The following is a 27,683-nucleotide window of genomic DNA, read 5'->3' as shown; positions in this document are numbered from 1 at the left end:
CAAAAGTGTTCCGTGACTTTGAAAAGGTTAAGAATCACTGTCCTAGATACTCGGTAGAGTTGTGCCAAGAGATGATTTTTCCAAACATTTGTATGCTTGTGTAAAAAAAAAAAAAATAATAATAATAACAATAATTAATTATATTGGTGTAATTTATCTGAGACATAATAAAGTGTTTTAAAAATATTATTAATATTATTATTATTTAAAAAAATTATGTATGTGTAAGAATCTGTTATGCATAATTGTGTTCATGTAATGTATTTAAAACGAATTTAATGTTTAAATAAATAGTATATATATATTCTAACATATATCTTTAACATATATATATATATATATATATATATATATATGTTAAAGATACCAAGCAATTTTAAATATATGTATATGTTAAAGATACCAAGCAATTTTAAACCTGGTTTTACTCCATTTTTCCCAAGTAAGCAAACAGACAAAAATGTCAAGTTTGCGCCTGCAAGTAATGCAAGACTAGCTGATCCTACAGGTAGTGCAAGACCAAGGCAACTCGTGGTAGAGGAGGAACACGCTCCGATCACTAATCTTAATATTTACCCTTAATGCCAAAACACATCTCCAAGAAGGGGATGTATGATGTTTTGTATTAAAGGCAAGGGGCCACTACCCAGACCGGTTTCGACCTCTTTTTGAGGTCTCATCAGTGGGAGCTAGGCTAGAAATACCAAGATTTAGTAATACAGAGCTTGTAAGTATTTTACCAAAACAAGTTGCCATAAGGTGTTTTAACCTTATTAAATAAAAATCTCAGGAGGAGATATAATGTAGAAAGTATTTTTACCTTGGGTATAATTATGTTAAAGATGACATTTTTGTCTGTTTGTTTACTTGGGAAAAATGGAGCAAAACCAGGTTTAAAATTGCTTGGTATCTTTAACATAATTATACCCAAGGTAAAAATACTTTCTACATATATATATATATATATATATATATATATATATATATATATATATATATATATATATATATATATATATATATATATATATATATATATATATATATATATATATATATATATATATATATATATATATATATATATATATATATATATATATATATATATATATATATATATATATATATATATATATATATATATATATATATATATATATATATATATATATATTATATACAGCTGGTCTGGTTGGCTGAGTTGGTGGCATATCTGCTCTCCAGCCAAAGAATGCGCGTTCGAATCCGGCCGTGAGCATGGATTTTTTGTGCGTGCGTGCGTGCGTGTGTGTGTGTGTGTGTGTGTGTGTGTGTGCGCGCGTGTGCGTGCGTGTGTGAGTGCGCGCGCGAGAATTTCTCAATCATAGATTTCGTAGCTCCCCAACACAGCAAAAAAAAAAAAAAAATTAACTGGTGTCATCTTCAGATAAGCTTACATATAAGCTTCGAGGATGAAAGCAAAAAAATCAGTTCTCATCCAAGATGTATCATATCAATGTATGTAATATGTATTATAAGTAAACCAATGTTCGTAATGTAAATATCACATGGAAACAAATGTAAGTACTGTATCACATGTAAACAAATGTAAGTAATGTATATAATAACTGAAACAAATGTATGCAATGTAAAAAAAAAAAAAATCTTTTAAAAGTAAATCATGAGTTTACATCGTATGTATGTGAAAATAAGGAAACATAATATTTAGATTGCATATGTGTAAATATTGTTGTATAATCACACCTTTTCAAACTTGAAAAAAAAATAGTAAACCACAACATGTAATATTATACAACTAATGTAACTCTGAACAATATAATTGTAAATTATTATTATGATTGTTATATAAAAAAAAACTGTTATATTTCAATCTCATTATATGTAGCACAAAGTGCTGAACCTTTTAAAATAATATACTGAATAGATGATTATTGTACATATGTAAATATTTGGAAGAACAATAAAAAAAAAAATTATTGTTACAATAGAGGGCGCTGTGTAGGCATACGAATGGGTGCACGGTGATATCGCTGCTCCCGTTTTTTACAGTTTTAAAGTGGTTCCAACTCCAGTTCTTAATTTGAAAGTGTTCCCAAGTAACTCTACTTGTCACGTCGAAGACAGTGATATAAAGTTCACCGAAATCGGCTGCAACCTGGCAACGTAAGTCCAATGCAACACGCAAGGAATGGAAATGCCTACTCTGCAGGAAGAACAAAGAAACAAACAAAAAAAAAGAATTATTTATTACATTGAAGTTAAAAACATTAAAAGCAAAAATTGTAAAATATATATAACTTACTGTTATACTATAAATGCTGTTAAAAAAATGTAATCTTATCCAATTGCAAACTATAAATTATCATCTATAGTAAAAAAAAGTATTATTATTATTATTATTATTATTATTATTATTATTATTATTATTATTATTATTGTATGTAATTTATCTGAGACATAATAAAATGCTTTAAAAAAATTTTACAAAAAAAGAATTATTTATTACATTTTGAAGTGCTGTAGTTACAGCGGTTAAAAACATTAAAAGCAAAAGTAAAATATATATAACTTACTGTTATACTATAAATGCTGTTTAAAAAAAATGTAATCTTATCCAATTGCAAACTATAAATTACCATCTATAGTAAAAAAAAAGTATTATTATTATTATTATTATTATTATTATTATTATTATTATTATTGTATGTAATTTATCTGAGACATAATAAAATGCTTTAAAAAAAGTGTTGTCTGTTTTTATTTTCAGTCTACCACCACCCCTTAATCTCCAGTTTCATTTATTTCATGGGATACAGTTCCATGAATATGGAACATAGCTTCTAATATATGTGTAGCAAAATGCATACCTTAACATATTAAACTGAAACCCATTATCTTTTGTATATACTGACAGTCTGTTGAAATCGTCCTGCAAGCTCTCCACATCTCCTCGATTAAATGTTATTCTACCTAATTTAGCAAAATCAGCAAACCACTGAATTCGTTTCAGATTATTTTTTATATCTTTATGTATAAATTAAACAGCAGTGGTTCCAGCAATGAACCTTGTGGCACACCACTAGTCACCTGTTTTGCCTTGAGAGAGAGAGAGAGAGAGAGAATTCTGTTTATTGGAAAATGCAAGTAATATTGAAATGATTTTCTTTTTCACAATTATTGGAGTGTTTTGAAGATCAAAGGAATTGAAAAGATATAAAAATTTCTTCCTTGATGATATCTAACAAAATTTGATAATTTATGATAACTAACGAAATTTGTCAAGAATTTTCATCTGGGCCATTTTAATGATAAAATTATAAGAAAACGAAATTATGTCTGCAGCAACTCTATGAGCTACTGCTCCAAGTTAATTTCTTTTGAAATCAATGGAATTTCATACTCGCATTCGTGTATAGATAGCGATATATAAATGCGATTTGGAGACCAGTATTTTAGCATTGTCTACGATAATTTCTTTACTTCTTAAAATTAAAGTCGTAATGAATCGCTTATTTTGACATGTCTAATTATCGATTTAAAAGTGAGCCCTGAGAAGTTTTAGCAAGCGCTGGGAGTGTACAAAATTCTCTTCTAGGTAACAAAAATTTAAGTTGTTGGAACTCACATTATAGCTCTTCTGTTATGTGTACTATTTTATCATTGAGAGATATAATAATTAATGTCTCTAGTATCTACAAAGATAGTAGATCTTTGTCCCAGATTACACCATATTCCATGCAAAAGTTACACCATACCCACCCACAGAAAGTCGTATTATTTCACATAATAACACAAGTTACAATTTAGGATGAAGAGATTATGACATTTGACTGCCATATTCTTTCCTCATCTTCAATGCTTTTAAAATTATTCGTTGTTGTAAGCTCAGATTTCGGAAGAGACAACTTCCCCTCCACCAGTCAATTTTAAAAAAGTTAGGATTAAAGGATTCAGCCTGTTTTCTTTGGGGAATTAAAAAAGCAGGCAATATGGGGTTTATTTCTTTTTGTACCAATTACAGCATTTGTTTATTTTTTATATTACTAATAGACAAAAACTCTTTCAGAAGAGAGTTAACATTTACTTAATTATTGAGAATTTTTTGAAGCAGAATTCATTAATTAAATATTTTAAAAGTAAGTTTGAAGTGGACGTACTTGTTATCTCTAGGAAAATGATGTTTGCATCAATAACTAGACTGACAGAAGACAGACCATTAACGGTTTAATTGCTCAAAAAAAAAAAAAATCTGTCTTTTTTTTCAGCCAGTTCTCGAGTTAGTCAATCCACCATACCTACCCTATAGATAACTTCTACCATATTTTTTTATCCCAAACCATAATAGGTGCACTATAGATATTATTATTATTCCTGATACCTCCAAGGAGTCCGAAGACTCATCGTGGGAGGACATCTACAATTCTCTCTACACCTAACCTCTACTACGAATCAACGCCATCTACCGCCCACTTACAACACCACCACAACTAGTAATTTTTGTCTGTAAATTGCGTGTGTTCTGATGGGCCGATTTGTATGTATGCGGGATGAAAAACCCGAGTTTCCGGGAGAAAAAACCCTGCTACCTCCATATGAGATCGGCTAACTCACCTTCGATTGAAATCGACCAGATAAAGATTCCTCCCGTCGCGACGAGAATCGAACTTAGGCCTATTCCAATCGAAGGGCGCAATGTACCGTCGTTCTTCCAATTGCGCTACGGAGGCGCTAATTGCGCCTCCGTAGCGCAATTAGATATGCGCGTTGTCTGCGCTTTCTCTCTCTCTCTCTCGATGCTTATTAAGGCATTGATAACCTTGTCTTTAGCTATATAACAGTAAGGGTGGAGAACGACTGTCAACCGATCTTCCAAAAAGTATCGGTGAAAGAGTTCTCCCTATTTCCAATGGGAAATAGGGTCATTAGAAGATGGGTTTGTATGTATTTATTTTAATTGAAACTAGAATGAGTTTTGAATTATAACTAAAAATTAAATTCTGTGCTGCTTTATATTTCCCAAAGAGAGTAGCCATTTGCACCCAAGATACAAATGTAGTATAGATTTATTAATAACCTTTCGTGGATGGGAACCACATAAAAAAAAAAACTGACTTTTTGGAAATTGGTTGGCAACTGATCTCCATTTTTTATGCCCCTAAAAGATCACAACCGTCTGATAGTAGGTGAATATTCGAAGGGACACGAGCATTCTTTATTGAAAGTGCAACACCATGACAGTGACAGTTACAGAAATTGCAGTGCGTCGTATTTCTCGTCCTAACGAGTACATTTATTTATGTTAATAGTAGGGTATACTGCTGGTTTTTCAACGATATTACAACTAATTTGTTTATGCGTTGTTGGAATAAATATTAAAGTAACTTCTTGAAAAAATAAAAAAGAAATAAAAAAAATGCCTTATTTGTCCTAAAGATCGATTAACTCAGTAATTGATCTTTGCCTTTTTTAAAAAAAAAAGTTCTCTAGTCGATGATTAAAAATTAACTATGAACTTATGTCTTAATAGGGAAGCTATTAAAAGTGAAATTTTTAAAACTTTAATTGCTCATTATTCAAGTTTCCATATCATCATTCACTACGGAGACATGAATTTCATTTTTACCATGATGTTCTTTCTAATAGTCTGTTATTATTCAGCGTAGCCCATTGGATTTCCTTATTTCTGATGAAAACCCTTCAAAATTATTTCCCTCTGTCATGGTTCTTGTGTCAACTGTATATGTACGTGCGTTCACAGGAAGCGACATATAAACTTGATCAAGAATTGCTATCTGAGACTTGGTAAATAATAGATTTCATAATCTATAGCAGGTTTCCCAAATGGTGGGTCACGACCCGGCACCGGGTTACGAAAGCTAAATGCCGGGTCGCCTAAAAAAACTCTCGAAAACCTAGGTGTTTCGTTTTGGGGTTTTCTTTTTTTCACGAAACTCTAAAATACAAGTTTTAGAGTTTCGTGAAAAAAAAGTAGCGTTTAATCAGGACTAATGAATAAATAACTTAATTAATAGGGACAAAAAAACGCGCTCCGACCGCGTCTGCGTCGTCATTTCACAGTCTCTTTGTTAGCGGTAAAGTAGCTCAACTAATGGCGAGGTTACGCAGCGGCAGCCGGTCAACCAGTCGAATCGTTTGGCGGTCTTGCGTTCGGTTTACTCGCCCGCCATGTACTCACTCTGCTTGTTCAGTTTGAGTTAAGCAACAAGAGAGAGCGTATTTTTTTTTGTATTTACTGATTACGTGTACCTTGCCCGGTTGGTTCGGCTGAACAACCGTAATTATTATAATTGTTTCTAAATAATTTCTTTCTTTCTTTCTTCATCTCGCTTGCCATTACCCATTTAACGATGAATAAATCGGTAATTCCAGAGAATTGCCAGCTTCAGATATTGAATTTATAATTGAACTGTCGTGTGATACGGCACTCAAAGACATCTTCAACACAATACCACTGATGGATTTTTGGCTGTCTTGCCGTCAGGAGTACCCAGTTTTAGCAGACAAAGCGATAAAATTTCTAATGCCTTTTGTCACAACTTATAAGTGTGAAACAGGCTTTTCAACATTGGTTTTTCTAAAAAATAAATATAGAAACCGAACCGGATTTAAGAATAAAGTTATCGTCTTTTCCTACAAACCCGAAGTTTCTTGTTAACAAACAACAGCATCACACTTCTCATTAATAAATTACTTGGCTTTAGTTTAATTTCTTTATATTTTTGTAAGAGTAAATGCTTCTTTATTATAATAATAATAAATGAAAACTCTATGAACATTCAAATCTGTTTTATTTTACCTATTGGCCATAAAAATTTTAGTGGTCACGAAGATGAAGAAACCGGGCCACGGAAAAAAAAAGTTTGGAAAACCTTGCTCTATAGGGATTATATTTTTGTGCCTGTGGTTGTATTTGCTATAGAAAACTGTGAACTTGCAATAATCTGTAGGCTGTAAAATTTTGGTTAGAGGAAAATCTGAAGCTAGATATTACAATTATAAATCTGATATGGGGAAAACACGAACTTCTTAGGAAAAATTTTAGTTCAAATAAATGTGAAATGGCTACTGTTTCGATATAGTATGTGATATGTATCAGGGTCATATAGTAACAGGGTTATATAGTAATAGTAACAGAATTAGCGTCAGATATTTAGATGTAAAGTTTTCTTCTTTTTTTTCTCCTTTCTTTTCTTTTCTTTCTTCCTTTTTTTTAAGATACTCTGCATTTTTTAAAAATAATTAATTACGAGGTGTCTATGAACAACCAGCAGGTGAAGGTCATAGAACTTCATTAATTTAAATCGAAAGTTACTTCGACATCTTTCTCTGCCTTTTTAGCTAACAGCTTCGAGAAGATATTTAACATAAGCCAAAAATATTTGAACACGTTTTCAAATAGCCATTATTTTTGTGAATTGAAGGATATTGGGTTAACAGTTTATTCACTGGTATCATTGGGCACATCATGCGAGGTCTCTGTACCTTGTTGTTCAGATCTAAAACACTAAAATCTTTATGACTGCTGGCATATACAAGTTTTGCACAAGGCACAAATGTTACATTCACCAACTTCCAGATGTCACGAAGTACAATTCATTCGTTTCTATTTAATGTACCGTGTGAGTGAATTACCTGGGATGATTCCTTGACTATTTTAACGAAAGTATTCTCTTCTAATCGAGCATCTTAAAGAAGCTGACTCATGGTGCGAGGATGTACACCATGAGCTTGCTTCTTTCTTCTCTCTTATTCTGAAAGTTGATATGATTGCAAGTGTTGACAAAAAACCACTAAGTTTCTATTGCATGGTGAAGCATTAACCACAAGATTATTTAGTGCTTCCTTTTTATTGAAAATAAAAAAAAAGTCGTCTGTCCAGAAGTAGCATCACAACATTAGAGAAGAACACTTTAAGAAGTTTGCATGAAAATAACAAACAACATTATCATACTTAAAGCAGACAAAGAAAAATTCTATAGTCATTTTAAATAGGGCGGATTATGATACAAAGATTGACTTATGTTATCGGACTCTTCCGCTTATTCAGAAATGGGCTATGATCTCACTTAGTCGTCACACACACAAAAACCAGCGATATGATCTTTAATATAGGTGAATTTATAGAAGATCTTAAAAAAAAATAAAAAAAAACTTAACTCAAGATATTCAATCACTCCCAGATTATATTAAATATGAAATGGCTTCGGCTTTGGAGAGTATGTAATATGTAGCAGGATTTGTGGAGTAACAGAATTAGCGTAACTGTTTCCATGTAAAGGTGTCTTTTCTTTTTTTTATGATATTTTACTTTAAAAAACATAATAATAATTAACCTCCTCAAGCTACACATCGGACTTTCAAATTCCTTATTGAAAAATTTAACGCATTTTGTATAGAAACTTTCAGACATACAAATTATTCTATAAGATATATTATCTATCTAGAAGAATCAGCAGATATACCTGCAGACGTATTTCCTTCTGACATTAGGCCTCTTCCATAGTCGACACAAAGTCTTGTAGTTAATTATTAAAAAAAAAAAAGAAAGAAACCTTTACATGGAAACAGTTACGCTTATTCTGTTACTCTATAAATCCTGCTACATATCACATACTCTCCAAAGTCGAAGTCATTTCATATTTATTTGAAGTAAATTTTTTTCCAAAATTCAGAACAATATTTATCATAATACCTCATTTCGAACTTTTCTTATAACAATTTTTACAACTATAAACTTGATATGCTGTATGGGTCTCTATGGACACTTTAAATTTTGTTCTTACGTTCCCTTCACGCAATTCTATTCAATAGTGTTTAACTTTTATAGATCATGCAGGTCATTTTCTGTTGTAGCAGTATGTAAAAGTGAGGTAAACTGTTGGTCTAAATAATAACAATGGAATTAAATTTGACTTTTAAATTAAACAGGGAGAACAGACACCCAAAGATGGTCAAAAAAAATCAGCTAACGCCTTTTATTCCCTTATAGGGTGTAGGCGAGGCCTTTATACCCTATCTAGCTTTTAGAGACTGAGTGGGCAGTTCAGTCTCTACCGGTAGCCAATCAGAGATAGCTGGCCCATGTCTATCACTAATTATAGCAGCCACCGGCGAAGAGGCTGGCAAATAAATGCTGCCATCTCTTGGTACCTAACAAGATATGTTACTGTCTGAAAATTATGTGGGTACTACGGTCGATTTTCTTGAGTCTACGGGATAAAAACCCGAGTTTCCGGGAGGAAAAACCCTCTTGCCCGTGCCAGAGATCGACTAACTCGGGAATCGGTCGAAGAATAGCTTAGGAAAAGTTCCTCCAGTCGGCGAGTAGACTTGAACTTAAGTCTGGCTTCGAGCGACCAAGCGCCACTTCCACTGAGCTACACAGGCCTGCCCAAAGAGGGTATACTTTTAAAAGAAGAAATATATTATTAAAGCTTTAAAAACAAAAAAGAAAACTATTACACCTGATGGAACATATGAAGAACATCTATTTCCCCATGAACGATGTAAAGTCACCACACACGAAAACCAATGCTATGATCTCTAATACACATGCTCATCATTTCTGTTCTGAATTGTTCCGTGAAGCAAGGTTTCACAACTTTCTGTGCATAAACATTCTAAGAGGGAATCACTTTTGTGAAGGATCTTATTCCAAAGAACAAAAATCTACTAATCTGGACGAAGTATGATAAATCATAATGGTAGGGAATTTACTAAACATCAGTCTAAGCGAAAAGCAGTATCTTTATATAAAGTTATAAAATTCTTTCATAAAATAAGGTTTAACGCCAAAAGAAATTCATTCGAAGTTCATAAAAGTTTATGGGTACTCTTCTCCTTCGTTTTCGACAATTAAGAAATGGGCTGCCGAGTTTAAATGTGGCCGTACCAGCCTTGAAGATGATCCACGTGAAGGACATCCAAAAATTGTAACAACACCATAAATCATTGATCAAGTGCACGATATGTTATTGGATGACCGGAGAGTCAAAGCGCGTGTAATTGCTGAGATTATAGGCATTTCAAAAGAACGTGTAGGATATATTTTCATGAAGAATTGCAAATGAAAAAGCTTCGCACAAGATGGGTGCCATGCTTGCTCACAGCAAATTAAAAACGCACTCGCATGAAAATCTCTGAACAGTGCTTGGAACGTTCTAACAATAATAAAACTGATTTTGTGCGTCGATTTATTACTATGGATGACACTTGGATTCCATTACACAGAATCCAAATAGCAGTCAAAACATTGGACAGAAGCCGGTTGTTCAACGCCAAAGAAGACAAAGTCGGACAAGGTCATGGCATCGGTGTTTTGAGATGCTTAAGGCATTTTGTTTATTAATTATCTTGAAAAGGGTAAAACAATAACCGGGAATATTATTCTGTTCTTTTAACTAGACTAGACGAAAAAAATCGTCAAGTCTGTAAAAATGCGGTTTTTACATATTATTCTTCGTAGTACCCAAGGTTCAGGTTCGGTGAGTGTGGTAAATCCTCCACAGCTGGTTGCACTTGCAGTTGATACCCTGCACTTCCATCTCAGTATGGTATCACTGGTTATTGACTTGGAATGGTCCAATTTGTCAATAATTTTCAGAACAGATGGGCCTGTAACATGGAGCATATCACAATGCCTCTTTCATAATCCGTCAGTTCCCTTCTCGCAGCTATTTCACCCCGACACAGTTGCATTGACTTTGGAGCATCATATTCCTCCAATTTATAGCAGATATAAACACGCAACTCGTTACATGGCATGATGCACTTTGTCCATGGGGGTGTCCGTTGACCTCTTTCTAAGCAGTGTATATATCGAGTGCATTCGTTGGACTAGGAAGAGAAAGAGAGAGAGAGAGAGAGAGAGATCTGAACAGTACATTGTGAGTTTAGAATTAAATTTGGAACGTCTCATTTATATCTCTCAAGATGTGTAGCATATTTGCAGCTAACTTTCTAGAAAAATATGAGAGGTTCGCCATAGTTCAAGGAAATATTTGGAGTTTAAGGTAAATGCTGTATCATAAATGCTATTGGAGATAATGTAAAGAAGTCTATAAAGAAGAATCATTTGTACTTCTGATTAAAGGAGGATAAACGATTTACATAGAACTTTGGAAACAAATTCTCTATAAAACGCACAGGTGTTTCTGTAATTGTTTGTAACATGGTATTTATTATAAAACTCCAGTATCTCATGACATTAATTAACACTTCCTACATATTATGAAGACGTGAATTTTTTGTTTGAATACAGTATGCTTCAATAATTTTATTAATTACGTTTACAATTAAATTGTTCAGAGTGAAAGCTTAAATTGAGGATTGTTTGTTATTTTATTGTTGTTATAATTTTTGTTTATATTTTAGTTATTTAATTGCAAGAACTATCAAGATGTGCGAAACAGATTTATTTTAATCACATAACTTTATCACTGCGTTGGTTCTTCTGAAAAACCAAAAAAGTGTGTTGAACGTAACTGTGCATTAATGTTTTATAAACTCTAAACATATTTTTGTTTCGTCTGATTTTGTGACTTCGCTTGAAACCAAAAGTAAAGCAAATGAACAAATTTTAAATTGTTTCAGTTTCTAAATACCAAATTTCATTTACTTTCATCCAACAACTGTAGAATTATCAATATGTTTTTTTTTTCTTTCTGTTTCTTTCATATTTAGCTAACAGTTAGATAACCATTCGGAAGACCTACTCTGTAGACTAAATATAAAAATTTTTGCAACCAACCAACCTTTATTCAGATTTAAGCCACAGTGGGATATGAATCAGTCTGTTGGTTGAAGATGAAGATTTCAGGCGCAATTTACAAGCCAGTCATACTAGATTACATTTGAAAAGTATTTGCAAAATTTTACCGAGAAGAAATGGTTAGATTGAAACAAAAAATGAGTCATTTAGAAAGTTTTTAGTATGTGCATGCACAATCCCAAATTTCATTATATTTCATACGGTCAGAGAATAGTTACTATAACTTATATTGCTGCAGACATAACTGGCGTATATGTATGCACAGTCACGTCAGTTATTTTTTACACAAGTTTACAGTGGTAAAAGAGTCTAGCGAAGACTATTGAATGATATTACTAAATATTACTTTTTAAACAGTATATTTAATGGATTATGAGGCTACTAAACCTCAACTAATTTGAACTCAAGGATAAGTTATCAATGGACGAGGTCCTTTGACTGGAAAGACTTGGTTCAAGCACTGTCTACGGAGTGAAGAATTTTTATAAATGCTTTTCAACTCAAAATTAATTAGTCTCATGTGGTAGTAGTGCTTTCTTCCCGGAAATGAGGGGGTTTTGCATTCGAAAACCAGCAAATGGCTAGAAAACATAAGACAAGACATAATAGAACTGTTTGAACTTCCCATGCACAGTTATTCAAGTAAAGACTGGTTAATGAGCATTGATTATTGCTATCTGTTGTAATTATGTTCTTACTTGTGAAACAATCTAAAATAATAAAAAGAATAAAGTTTTTGCTTTTCTGTGGTAAAAACTCTTCTAATTCTAGATCACATAGCTCATCGGATTACCTGTTTATTGAAGAGTCCACTGACAAGCTGAGATAAGGTAGTGGTTTACTGTTTTTAAAAAAAATAAAGCTTTAATACAGCCAGCCCCATGAACTATTGTGCAGAGATACTGTGTATATATCTCATTGTGCACAGATTTGACCAGTGCACAATGAGATGAGATGAAGAGGATCCAGAGAAAAGTGACTAAGATTTAGATTGAAGACCACTAAATTACAGAAATTGATTGATAGGAGAAAAAGGGAAAAATCATAATCATATAGATTATTTAAAGAGATTTATAGAATTAATACAGAGGAATTTTTTTCAGTCAACTTATGTGGATAGAATTAGGTGTCATCTCTGAAATAGGAATGATTCTTAGTTCTCCTGGAATAGTTATCCTTTCAGTATTGTATTTAGAAAGAGCCTAAGGATAATCAGTTAGTCGAATTTTGGCACAGTCAAGTAGGATTTTCTTCTTGAAACTCGACTCTTTAAACCGTGTTACAGAAAAAGAGTCATTAGGTTTACACGGTAATGCAAGTATTAGGATTTAGGATCACGAGATCAATATTTTCTCAATGCACCTTTGGACTAGGCTTTCGGTGAAAGCTAATGGTGGTGATTTGACTTTCCCTTGATCTCAAACGTTAGTTACGGCTAAAGGAACCATTTCCCTCTAGGAAAATAAAATGAATTAGAAAATATAGTTTAATTTTATTTATTTATAAACTACCAAAAACTATTATGGTTAAAACAGTTTTTTGTTGTTGTTTTTTAATATAAAATATAAAAGTTAGATAGGACGAAAAAGCCTGGCCTCTTCTCTATAGTAGAATAAAAGGCGTTAGCCTATTTATTTATATTTTATTTTTATATAAAATCCAAATGAAATCCGCTAACACCTTTTATTCCCCAATAGGGAGTAGACGAGACCGTTTTAAGCGCTTTCTAACTTTTGGAGACTGAGGGGCAGTTTCAGTCTCTACCAATAGCTAATTAGAGAAAGCTGGTCTAAAACTACTATAATTAATTATACACGGCATCCGGTGAAGAGAGGCAGTTGATAGCCGCCATCTCGTGGTCCCTAATCCTAACACTAGATTTTTTGTCTGAAATAGTGTGCGTTCTACAGTCCTTTTTCTTGAGTTTCTGGGATGAAAAACGCTGTTCCGGTATAAAAAAAACGAATGAATGAACAGAGAATTTGTTTCAGATAACAGAAGAATCATTAACAAACTATAGCAGATGGTTAGGTTATCTATTAGTATTTACAGTGAAAACTTGTTTTTGCATAGATGTGCAAAATTTCCTACATTTGAAGAATTGACCTGTCTTGCAAGTTAAATCCCAGTTGTTGTTTTCTTTTATTTTACTATGATAATAATAATAATAATAATAATAATAAAAATCATCTAACGCCTTTTTTATTCCCGTATACGGGGAGTAGGCGAGGCCATTTAGCCCTATCTAACTTTTTGGAGACTGAGTGGGCAGTTCAATCTCCACTGGTACCAATCAGAGATAGATGGCCCAAGGCTATCACTAATTAAGCGGTACACAGTGAAGGGAGACGGCTCAAATGTGCTGCCATCTCGTGGTCCCTAACCCTAACACAATATATTTAATGTCTGAAATAATGTGGGTTCTACGGTCGATTTTCTTGAGTTTCCGGGAGGAAAAACCCGCTTGCCCGTGCCAGAGATCGACTAACTCGGGAATCGGTCGAAAAAAGGCTTAAAAAAATTTCCTCTAGTCGCCGACTAGACTTGAAACCAAGTCTTCCTTCGTGCGGCCAAGCGCCGTGGTGTGTAAACGCCACATCCACTGAGCTACACAGGCTCTAACAACAACAACAACAACAACAACAACAACAACAACAACAACAACAACAACAACAACAACAACAACAACAACAACAACAACAACAACAATAATAATAATAATAATAACAATAACAATAATAATAATAATAATAATAATAATAATAAATCGCTAACTTTTTTTTATCCCCCAGAGCCAGATGTAGCTAAAACTTCACGAGGCAGTTTTAGCCACATCTAAATTTTTGGAGACTGAATGGTCAACTTTTTTTGTATGATGAGATCTGTTGAGTATCCATAACTATAGAATCACATCTATACAACAGTAACAAAAAACAGTATTATTATTACTTGACACCTTCAGGGAGTTCAAAACTCATTGAGGGAGTGTTCCCACTCTATAACTCTCTGTCTCCACCATTCAATCTACCAACTACAACTAACCTTAAATACACCAACGTCATCTACTGCCCACCACCTCTACCACTCGTATTTCCACAGACAATCTATTCCCTTTGGGCTGGAGAGCGGATATGCTAACCACTCCACCAACCAGGCCTGCATAGAGAAACAATATCGAAACTGGCCATTAAATCTGTTTTTTTAAGTTTGATATCCTTGATTTTAGAAACAAAATCTGCAAAGTTTTTAATATGTGAAGAGGAAATTCCAGAAAGATTTCTTAGAAACCTCGTGAGATATTTGGAGGGGTTTACACTCTCCAAACATACACACTCCTATCTATAACTTCTCTAAATATCTCGCGAGGTTTCTAAGAAATCTTTCTGGAATTTCCTCTTCACATATTAAAAACTTTGCAGATTTTGTTTCTAAAATCAAGGATATCAAACTTAAAAAAACAGATTTAATGGCCAGTTTCGATATTGTTTCTCTCTCTCTTTACAAATGTTCCTGTTCAAGAAGTCCTCGATCTTCTCAAGAACAAATTATCAAAAAACTCTTTGCTCTTCTCTCCCATTGCATAAAGTCAGGATACTTCAAATATGACAATAAGATCTACTTACAAAACTCAGGTCTGGCCATGGGAAGCCCGATCTCTCCGATTCTCGCAGATATATTTCTCAACGATTTTGAAGAAAATTTTGTCAATTTTTAGAAAACCTACTCATACTGACAGATACCTTCATGCTTCTTCCAATCACTACCCTCCCCCAAACACACAAAAAAATTTGGCGTTATTTCCACCTTTGCTCACCGAGCCAAATCATTACTTACAGAAGAAACAGAAATTGAAAATGAACTCCTTTTTCTTAAAAAAACTTTTATTAATAATGGTTTCTCTCCTAAGAAAATTGACAAATTTGTTTCCCCCAGTCACTCAACTACTTCGGAAGATCCCTCTTCCCAAAGAGCCTTCATCTCTTTGCCTTACATCAGCTCTATTTCACCAAAACTAGTAAAGATTCTCAAGAAGTTTAACTTCAAAACTTGCTTCACTACGCTTCCAAACCTTCGTTCAATACTTAGCAAACCTAAAGAGAAACATCTTCCAACGCAGTTTCCAAAAGTGTACATGATTTTATGTGATTGTGGAAAGCCATACTATGGCCAGACTGCTAAATCCATCCTTCTACGTTTGGAAGAAAACCTTAGAGATATCTCCTATAACAGGACTACAGCTAGCTCTCTCTCTCTCTCTCTCTCTCTCTCTCTCTCTCTCTCTCTCTCTAGCCACGTTCTCTTTTCAGCTAACTCAGACGAAGGCCGCCAACACATTGTGAACTGGACTCAAACTTCTAACATCCATGTGTGCTATGATGAACTCGAGAGAAAGATTGTCGAATCTAGGGAAATTTCTCTAGATTCCTCTCATATCAACAACAGCCTGAGTTTCAATCTCTCTGACGCACACGTTGTCTCTGTTCAGTACTGGCGCACTCGCGACAGCGCGTAGTATACGTTTGTTTGGAACTCAAGCTCGCATTTTGTTTTCAAACACGCTACTGTCTTTTTGTACTTGTTCTGTTATTACACTTTTAAGTCTCTGTAATTCTTTATATACTTCTTTGATTGTGATACCTGAAGAAGTTGATCAATTCAACGAAACTAGTGTACTAGTAGTATCTTTTCAAATATATCATGTCATCTTTTTATGTCTCGGTATCAGTCATTAAAGCTTTTTCATATATATATATATATATATATATATATATATATATATATATATATATATATATATATATATATATATATATATATATATATATATATATATATATATATATATATATATATATATATATATATATATATATATATATATATATATATATATTAACTCGGGGTTGGGATATATTCATTTTTCTAAATTAACTGACTTAAAACCCGAGAATTATAACACAATGACATTTATTTGAAAAAACGCAACATGTTTCGTCAAGAATGACTTCATCAGGCGATAAGAACATATTATCTTTATTATATTAGATATATATTATATATATATATATATATATATATATATATCTTTCTATGTTATATATATATATATATATATGTTAAAGTTCTATTGTTGTACACTTGTGCGTGTGTGGAACCACGCGATCTTCAGTATCTGATAGTAGAGCTGAAACAGTCAGGCAAATTATAGCTGAGATTATTGTTCGTATGAAGAGGATCAAAGGTGATTTCTTTTGACTCGACAATGTGGCGTTCTACCTCATCGTGGCAAATGTGTAGGTTTGAAGTTGTTGTCCAATTTACTTCATGTTGGCGGCTTTCGTTGTTCGTGTTTATTGAAAACAGGACATGACCTGATAGGGCAGTAGCTCTGGTTCTCTTGTAAGTAATGTCTCTCTGGTGTTCCTCGAGACGTAGGAGGATAGATTTCTCCGTTTGACCATAATAAGGTTTTCCGCACTCACATGTGACTGTATACACCTGGGAATTGTAGAAGGTTGTAAGATTGTTTGTAGTTGCTGAAACTTGATCTTATTTTTGGAAGAGTCAAGAAGCATGTTTGTATGTTAAATTTCCTTAAGATTCTACTCAGTTTTTTGGATAGTGTGCTGATATATGGCAAGGAGATATAACCTTTGGAGTCGTCCTTTGTCTCTACGTTGCTACGTTGACGGTGGAATAATTGTTTGTTGATTTTAAAGAGTAGCCATTGCTTTTAAAGGTCCGTTTAAGATGTTGTAGTTCTTTTTTTAGTTCTTCTTCATCTGACAGTTCAGATCTTGCACGATTCGCAAGAGTTGATATAATACCCAACTTTTGCGCTGGATGGTGATGTGAGGATGCATGCAAATATCTGTCCGTGTGTGTGTTGGCTTTCTAAATATAGAGAATTTTATTGATTCAGGCGTCTTCGTGAGTTTAACATCTAGGAAACAGAGGTAACTATTTTCTTCAATCTCCATGGTCAATTTGATATCCTGATGGAGGTTGTTTAAGTGGTTGAGAAACCTGTGAAGATTCTCAATACTATACTCCCATATGAGGAATATATCGTCCACATAACTAAGCCAAATTCTTGATTTTAAACTAAAAGAGGAGATTGGCTTTTGTTCAAAATCCTCGAAAAAAATGTTGGATAATATAGGAGAGAGGGGGCGTCCCATAGCTAATCCTTTGACCTGTTTATAAAGTTTACCTTCGAATTCAAAATAGCCAGAGTTTACACAGTGAGATAGCAGAGAGAGAGAACATTTTATTTGAAATGTTGTTCTTGTTCTTTAAAATATGGAGAACTTCCTATGTCGGAATGTTGGTAAAGAGTGCTACCACGTCAAAGCTCACCATGATTTCAGAAGATTTGAGTTTTAAGTCCTTGATTTTAGAGACAAAATTTGTTGAATTTTTAATAAAAGAAGAAGATTTTCTCGCATAAGCTTTTAACGATGACCCCAGATATTTTGATAACCTGTATGTGGGTGAGTCAATGCTGTCTACTATAGGTCTGAGTGGATAGTTTTCTTTGTGTACCTTAGGGAGACCATATAACCTTGGAATGAATGGGTGTAAAGAACAGATGGAAAGCCGTGTATTTCGTGAAATTTCTGTGGTCTTTTGTAGGAGATTATTGGTTCTATTATGTATTTCTCTTGTTGGATCCCTCTCAATTTCCGAATAACTATCTGACTCTAACAATGTTAAGATTTTTTCTCGGTAGTCTATTTTATCTAGAACTACAGTTGCATTCCCCTTTTCAGCTTTAAAGATGACGATGTCCTTGTTAATTCTTGGATTCTTAATTGCAAGTCTCTCACCAGGGAATGTATTATCAGAAGGAGGTTTTCATTGTTGATTGCAAGAATTGCTTCTATGGGAAGTGAATTCGCGTCTGCGGTAGGAAGTAGCGAAGCTGCTTTCTCCATCTTAGTTAAAAGTAGTTCTTTAGGAATGCATTTTGGTGCCAATACAAAATTTAGACATTTTTCGAGAATTTGCATATATAATATTCATCAAAGCTTGATTTGCTTCCTCAATCTTAAGAAAAGACTGGTTATTATTACTATTACTATTACTATTATTACGGGCAACTCCAGGGAGTCATTAGACTCATCGAGGGAGGCCCCAAATCATATTCATCACAACAATTCAACATTCATACATTATCTATCATACCTCGCCTTAAACTCATTCACTGACACAGCATCCACCACAGACTCAGGGAGCGCATTCCACTCATTCACTACTCTAAAAGTAAAGAACCCAGCTCTAACACCTTTACTAACCACACTTTTGCCCAGTTTCCATGTATGTGCCCTATTCCTCCCACAACCAGCCCTGTTCTCAAAAATATCTTCTGAATTAATTTTATAGAAACCCTTCAGTAATTTGAATGTCTCAATCATATCTCCCCTCCTCCGCCTATCAACCAATTTTTGCAACCCACAAATCCTCAACCTGTTCTTATAACGTTCATTCCACAGACCTGCTATTATCTTGGTCACTCGCCTCTGGATCCTCTCCACCTCCTCCCCATCAAGAAGAAACCTAGGTGACCAAATCTGGGCCCAGTAGTCGAGATGGGGTCTTATCAAGGCTCGATACAGAGGAACAATAACCTGCTTGTCTCTGCTTGTCAACGTATTCTTCAGCAACCAAGTGATTTGATGAGCTGATTTGGCCCGTTTGCAATGTGTCCCCTAAATTTCAATTGCTTATCCACCAAAACTCCTAAATCTCGTGCCTCATCAATTTCCTAGAGCACAGTTCCACCAATGCAGTAAACTGCCGCCAATCTTTTCACCCCAAAATGCATAACCTTACATTTTGCCACATTAAATTGACATCGATTCTTCTTAGCCCAGACCTCCAATCTATCCAAATCATCCTGCAAAATTTTGACGTCACCTGCATTCATTATTGCCCTACCCAACTTCGCATCATCCGCAAACAAATGAACTGTTCCTCTCAGATCCTTTCCTATATCATTAATGAACAAATTAAACAGCAGTGGTCCAAGAACTTATATTTATATTCCACTAATTCAAGCCCTACCGAAGGGCCTATGAGTTGTGGAAATACTTTCTGAAAATGAAAGCTGTGCCGAACAAAGCTGCCTTTTGCAGCTGCCCAATTTTTAATCCATCTAATTCGAGTGCTTTTAGATGTTTTTTCAATGTTTTAGGGATGGCGCCTAAAGCACCTATTATGATGGGAACAACTTTCGTTTTCTTTTGCCAGATTCGTTCAACTTCGATTTGCAAATCGCGATATTTTGTAATTTTTTCATTTTCTTTGTTGTCAATCCGACTATCTCCTGGTACTGGTATTTCGATAAAACTCTTGTTTTCACTTTTTTCAACCACTGTGATATCGGGTGTATTACATATATGTGTGTGTGTGTGTGTGTGTGTGTGTGTGTGTGTGTGTGTGTGTGTGTGTGTGTGTGTGTGTGTGTGTGTGTGTGTGTGTGTGTGTGTGTGTGTGTGTGTGTGTGTGTGTGCAAATAATCCGTTTTCACCTACTTACTTACATGACCTGCAGTTTCCAGGGGATGACCTTTAGTTCTCCCATTATCGTTATCCTGTGACAAAATTCCCCTGTTATGTATGTGATAACTCTCACCAAGTTATATGTTTCAATGATATCACTCCTTCTCCAATTTACCAAGCCCTGAAGACCACGTTCCATTAATCTGTCATCATAATCCAGCACTCCAGATTCCTACGACAGTCCTTGCTATTTGCCTCTGTACTCCCCCCCCCCCCCCCGACGTTTCCTTATTGCCTGAATTCTTGATTAGTGCCTTGTACAGCTGAACAATCACTTCCGTATCTATACTCTGAGCGATCTTCACATCAGGGAGGCAGATTTTCTGGATAACCTTCACAATTTTTCAGATGCGTCCGCCGAATTTTAGTTCCCTATCCACTAAGAATAGAGAAATGCCAAAAGAATAGAAAACATGAGATGGATTAAGAAATCATACTAAAAGTGAAGATGTAATTAAAAGCAGGATAGTAATGGGATGGGAGGAAGGCTATGTTAAACCTAACAAAAATTATGAACGACAGAGATGCGACCTAGGCCATGATTGTTAGAATTGGCAAAGCAATGGTATTTCCTGTAGTAATGTATGAATGTGAATGATAGATTATTAAGAAGAAAGACAGAATGCGAATGGATTCATTTGAATTATGGGTGTGGAAGAGACTATTAAGAACCACATGGACTTCCAGAATGTCTAATAATAACATGTTTTATAGAGAATAAAGACAGACTGTTCCTTGTAGACAATGATTGCCATACAGAAATTCATGTACTTTAGACATATTTTGAGAGCAGATGAATCATTGGAAAAAAGGGAGTTATCTTATAAACACTGAGGGCATGAGAAGAAGTGGAAGATCTGAGTAGTAGTGCGGGCACTTCTGACAAGATCAAGATAAGATAAGAATCGTGATGTGATTGGTTGATGACGTCATTGTGTGAGACGTCATGAGTTTGGAATGTTTGGAATTTCCCTGTGGGCATATGTGTCAATGGCTTCAGTTCTTGTATTTGGTTCGCGTATGGGATTATGGGTGATGGTAGAGATAAGGATTCGTGTTGTGATTGGTGGGACACTTCTGACAAGATCAAGATAAGATAGGGAATCGTGACGTGGGTGTGTGTTGTTATGAGCTGTAGATAAGTGACTTTATTTGTTTGTTGTTAATAAGTGACGTTATTGTTAGTTGTAAATAAGTGACGTTATTGTTTTGAATGGAAAGAATGATATTAGTGGTTAAGGAATCGTGTCGTGATTGGTGGGACACTTCTGACAAGATCAAGATCAAGATAAGATAAGGAATCGTGACGTGAATGTTTGTTGTTATGAGATGTAGATAAGTGACGTCATTTGTTAGTTGTAAATAAGTGACGTTATTGTTTTGAATAAAAATGGGAGATATATTAGTGTATAAGGAATCGTGTTGTCATTGGTGGGACACTTCTGACAAGATCAAGATCAAGATCAAGATAAGGAATCGTGACGTGAATGTTTGTTGTTTTAGAGTTTGGAATTTCGCTGGTGCTCTTGTCTGTCGGGGACATCACGTGCTGTGTTTGGTGATATTTAGAGATAAGAATCGTGACGTTATGTGCTTGGAAATTTCTGGGGAACATATGTCTCTCTGTGATATCACATGGTATTTTGGTTTGGCTATGGAATTGTGGGCGATATTTTTGAGATAAGATATCTTGGAATTTTCCTAGGGTGACACACATCCGTCATTGTCGCCATGTTTGGTTGTCTATAGATGGCTGTACTAATTTTCCAATACATTTGGGATATTTCTTTCCTGTTAAAGGGCGGGAATTCTAAGAGTAAGTCGTAATGGCGGCAGTGTTTCGAGATTTTCTGAATAATTTAATTCTATGCTAATGTAACTCAAACATACATTTTTTTTTCCATACCTCATCTGCATTTTCTTCTATATTCATATTCTAATCAAGTTCATATTTTATTCATAATTCATCCGAATATTTTGATTTGTCTAAAATTAATATCTTAAAGTTCAATAAATAAATAAATAAACTAATCGTGTGTGAATTCACGGTGATTTCAAAGTATTCTTACTTAAACATACATAACAAATCAAAGACACTGTTTTTTCTTTTAAGTTTACATATTTATTTCACAGATATTATTTACATTGCAATATGCAGAAATAGGAATTTACATATATCACCAATGCAAATGATGTTTTTCCTGGAGTAACATTTCTTTGATGAGGCAAGTTTGATTGCCTGATTTTGATACTACTTCCCAAATGATTATGGCAATTTCTCCGGTCACTAATATTACCAATACTGCTATAAAAGCAAGTATCTGGTACTTTTGCGATAGTTCTTGATTTTCACCTGCAAAAAAAAAAAATCATTGATAGTAATGGAAAAGTTAGCAGATTACTATAATCCTAATACAGTAGTTAGTTTTGGAAGTATCAAAGCTTTACAGAAACATACAAATTTGTCACATGAAACCGTGAAAAGTTGGTTAGCAACACAACCTACTTATGTGAGACATAAACCCATTAGAAGAAAGTTTAAAAGCAATCAAATCAAAGTGCCGACACTTTTACACACTTTTCAGTGTGATGTGGCAGATATGTCATCCCTTGCAAAAGAGAATGGGGGGGGTTTCCTTCTTGTATGCATTGACTGTTTTTTCAGATTTGCGTGGGTTAGAACACTGAAGAAGAAATCAGCAGACGATGTTGTTAATGCTTTCGAGTCTATTTTTAAAGAGGAAGTACCATGTTACATAAACACTGATCAAGGAAAAGAGTTTTGCAACAAGAAAGTTCGTGCATTGTTTAAGAACCATAATATTCATTTCTACACGACCAGGAGTGAAATGAAAGCACCCATTGCAGAAAGATTTATCAGAACATTGAAAACAAAGATCTACAAATGGATGACGTATACTAAAAGTAAAAGTTATACGAAAGTTTTGCCGACCCTTGTACATACTTATAACCTCACGCCACACCGCACTATCGGTATGGCTCCTTCGCAAGTTAACCTTCACAACGAGGATCGTGTTTGGAAATATTTGTACGGAACTCAAGAGGAGACTACCAAACCAAAATTTCAAGTACGTGATAGTGTGGTTTTAAGTGATGATACCCACAAATTTAGAAAAGGATATTGGGGTAACTGGACACGAGAATTGTTCACTATTGCTCAGGTTATTAATAGAAACCCTGTAGTATATAGAGTTCGCAGTCGGGACGGAGAGATAGTGGAGGGAACTTTCTATGAACCTCAACTGCAAAAGGCTAATATACCCAATGAACTTCCGGAACACGTGTATCTAATTGAACAAGTACTTAAGCACCGCAAACAGAAAGGAAAGCTTCAGTATTTTGTTACGTGGCTCGGTTATCCATCATCGTATAATTCTTGGGTTCGTAGCGAAGATGTTTTACTTAACCCTTCCCAGTAATGCCAGTATGAAAATGTTTCCTACAAACATGCAAACGAAATTTCAAGTGGAATTACCACACGAGATCAGACTTAAAGGTAAATGGGAAGTTGCTCATGCCGAAATTCATCTTCCGGGAGAATTTAATAACATAGATTCCGTTTACGATGAGTTTCATATGATACGTGCAATTGGAGGAGGAGTCAACAATATCGACAACAACAACATCACAGGAAATAAAGTTTTCGAAAAGTCTAAAGAAGGATTTTACAAAGTGTACCAGATTCCCCACGGCAGTTACAATTCACCCTCTGGACTTCTTCAAGCAATGTTTGATGTGAGTTCTGTGATTACTGGAAAAAAGAACCCAAAGAACACTATTTCTCTGACAGTCCCAAACGATTACAACCTTTTGTTTCCCAAGGAGGCCCCGGGTGCGGGTCTTCTACTGGGTTTTAATCAGATTGGTGTTAAACTGAAAGGTACAATTACAGGGAAATATCCAGTTGATATTAAGAGGGGTGTAGCCGCATATTTTGTTTATTCTGATTTAATACAAGAACAGATAGTTGGTGATACATGTGCACCAATTGTTGCGAGTTGTTCAGTGTAGCACTAAGTGTTCCTTCGTTTTTGCTCAACTGATTATTATCCGTTACGAAAACAAACATTTCAGTCAATTAGCATTGAAATTCGTTCTGACAGCAGCGAGTTGTTCCACTTTCGTGGTTACAAGACAATAGTTAAATTACAGTTCCGACAAGTGAAGGATGACTGATTATCTCAGATATTACACATTGCAGGCAGGTGGGGCCAAATGTTTACGGCCCCCCCAATACAACGTGGGTACAGATTAGGTAGCATTTTCAGAAGTGCCTTCTCCTTTCTAAGTCCACTTTTAAAACCTGCAGCTCAATTTGTCGGTCGTCAAGCCTTAAAAGCCGGTCAGCATATGATAGGAGATGTATTGGAAGGAGTACCTGTACGTCGAGCCTTTATAAACAGAGCATCAGAAGCTGGGAAAGCCATTGCTGAAAAGGCTCAGAGTCGATTACTTCAGAGAGGAGGTCAACGAAGCAAGAAGAAATAAACGAATACTAAAAAGCACAAGCGAGATGACATCTTTTGCTGAGGATATGATGTTAGAGTTAGATCTTTTTTTCTACCCTCGTGTCAACATGTGTGTGGAAAGAAGTTCTTATGTCACCTACCAACCAATATCCAGTACTGACAGTGGAGGTCCTGTGGAATTTTGCATACCAGGTACATCTGAAGAATACTTGGATTTGGGAAAATCATACCTACGTGTTCGTGTGCGCATCACTGACAATGATAATAAACCTATCGAAGATTCTTCAGTTGGTGTTGTGAATAATTTTTTCCATTCCCTGTTCAGTCAAATTGACTTTTTTCTCCAAGATAAACTAGTGAATGTGGCATCAGACACGTATCCTTATAGGGCTTATATTGAAAACCTAATAAATTATGACAGAGATACTAAAAATAGTCAACTCACAAATGAACTATTTGTTAAAGATGATGTGGCTAATGTTAATGATATTTTTACCAAAAGTGAATGTGGGATGCGTAGACGACAAGCTCGAATTAACCAATCGAAAAGTGTCGAGATGCTTGGGCGAATACACGCTGACATCATGCATCAAGACCGGTACTTGATCAATAACGTTACTGTTCATGTTCGTATGGATCGCAGCTCTCCCGAATTTTGTTTACTGACTGCAAATTCTGATTCTAAGGCTAAAGTGCAAATTGAAGAGGCTACACTTTTTGTCCGCAAAGTCAAAATAAATTCAAAGATTCAACTGGCTCACCTGTCTGTGTTAGACAAGTCAAACATGATATATCCTATCAATCGTGTGCAAGTGTCTTATTTTTCGATTCCCAAGGATATGTCAGATGCCACACGAGACAATCTGTATCTAGGTGAAATACCATCTAGATTCATTATTGGACTGGTCGCTAGTGATGGATTTAATGGCACTTTCAACAGAAATCCATTTAATTTTCATAATTTCAATCTGAATTTTCTTGTAGTGACAGCTGACGGTATTCAATATCCCTCACAACCTTTGACTCCGAACTTCAAAGAAAGGCATTACAGCAGATGTTACATGTCACTGTTCACATCACTAGGCAAATGGAACAGAGACTGTGGTAATGACATTTCTTATGAAAAATACTTAAAGGGAAACGTTCTCCATGGATTTGATTTATTGCCAGATCAAAATGCCGTTCCCCCCCCCCCCCCATGTCAGCCTGTTAAGAAGAGGAAGTGTGCGACTCGAAGTTAAATTTGCTCAAGCTCTTCCTGAAAACATTACAGTGGTTCCTTATGCAGAATTTGAGTGTACGTTATCCGTAACAAAGGATCGTTCTGTGTTACTGGACTATGAACACTGAACAATTAGTAAGCGTACTAGAGTTGAAACCCACCACGAAAATGTGGGTTTAGGAGTTTGTGCTCGTGATGAATTGCCACAATATCAGTTCAGAAAACAACAGTCGATGTTCGTCGTGAACACAGATCCGACCTGGTTGCCAGGACAACATTGGCCAGCTATCTATATTAAAGACAAACACGGTGATTTTTTCGATAGCTTCGGTCGTCCACCAGAAAACGATATTGTTAACTTTCTGAATATTAACACTAATAAATGGCATTATAATTCTGTAGCTGTACAAGCTAAGGAATCTGTCGCGTGTGGTTTGCATTGTGTGTATTTTTTATATTGAGATGTCGTGGTCTTTCTATGCAAAATATTATTAGCAAATGTTATTCTAAGGATTTGTGGTTAAATGATATTGTAGTAACTAATGCTGTTACAGATCATTTACTGAAAATGAAAAATAATAATTTAAAAAAATGTTTTTTTCACTTACCATTTTTTCCACACCAGTTTCTTATTCCCACGCAGCTTTCGGGGAGATAAAGAGATGAATTTGGTACTCCTTCTTCGAGCTCTCTTGCGGGAAGGATTGGAGTGGAAGCATTTTCTTCACTGGGCCTAGGTGACGTTGATGGTTGATGGGAATGGTTCTGGGTATTTGGTTTGTTCAGTAAAGGTTCTGGACGTGGTAGTCTATGTTCCTGTTGCTCTCCTTCTGTGTGAGCCAATTGGGTTTTCAACCCTAAATACTTTTGCAGAACATTTAAATATGCTTTTACTCTTTCATCTGCATGTTTATTTCTTATTTTTAAAATGGCACTCATTTCATCATCGAGTGTGTAGAGTTCACGCTCCTCTGGTGATTAGAGACGCGTAAATTTTTTAAACATATTCATTTTCTAATAAGTGAAGTCAATAAAGGAACAATGATACTGCCTAATAATGGGAACAGTGCTCTCCCGTGCTGTAAAACCAGTTTTCTTCTGGTAATGAAGGGAAGCGATTTGTTACTTAGTGCTCTTATAATTTTTTTTCCTTCGTAGGCATGACTTCTGGTTGTGTTTTAATGGAACATAAAACATTTTTGCATATTTCACAGAGTGTGGTGATTTGGCTGGAGGTGCAATGTTTTAAAGCATCATTTGCTTGTTTGGGAGAGGAATGAGATAAGTACTTGATGAGATATTCATAGCGTTTGAGTCTATCAGCCATTCAGGGATAAATACTGTATTGGGTTCTTCTCCTGGCAAAATCCGTGACCTCAAGCGTAAAATATCAGGTGTTTCCTGTCTAAAGTCTAAAACTAAATATGAGTGGGGTTCGCATGTTGCATCTTTATAAATCTGAACTAACACGTTCGTTTGTCCTGGAAATACTTGAGAAGCTAAATGAGAAAACTGCGAAGCGTCTCGGGGATTTTTAAAAGCAATAACATAATGGCTATTGAGAGAAATTGTACAAAAATGTGTACCTTTACAGAATAAATTTTGTGTCAGTA

This window comes from Typopeltis vanoorti, chromosome 5 (assembly GCF_054136105.1).
Source record: "Typopeltis vanoorti isolate ZY-2024b chromosome 5, IOZ_Tvanoo_1.0, whole genome shotgun sequence".
NCBI classification, from domain to species: Eukaryota; Metazoa; Arthropoda; class Arachnida; order Uropygi; family Thelyphonidae; genus Typopeltis; species Typopeltis vanoorti.
This window is presented reverse-complemented; position numbering follows the sequence as displayed.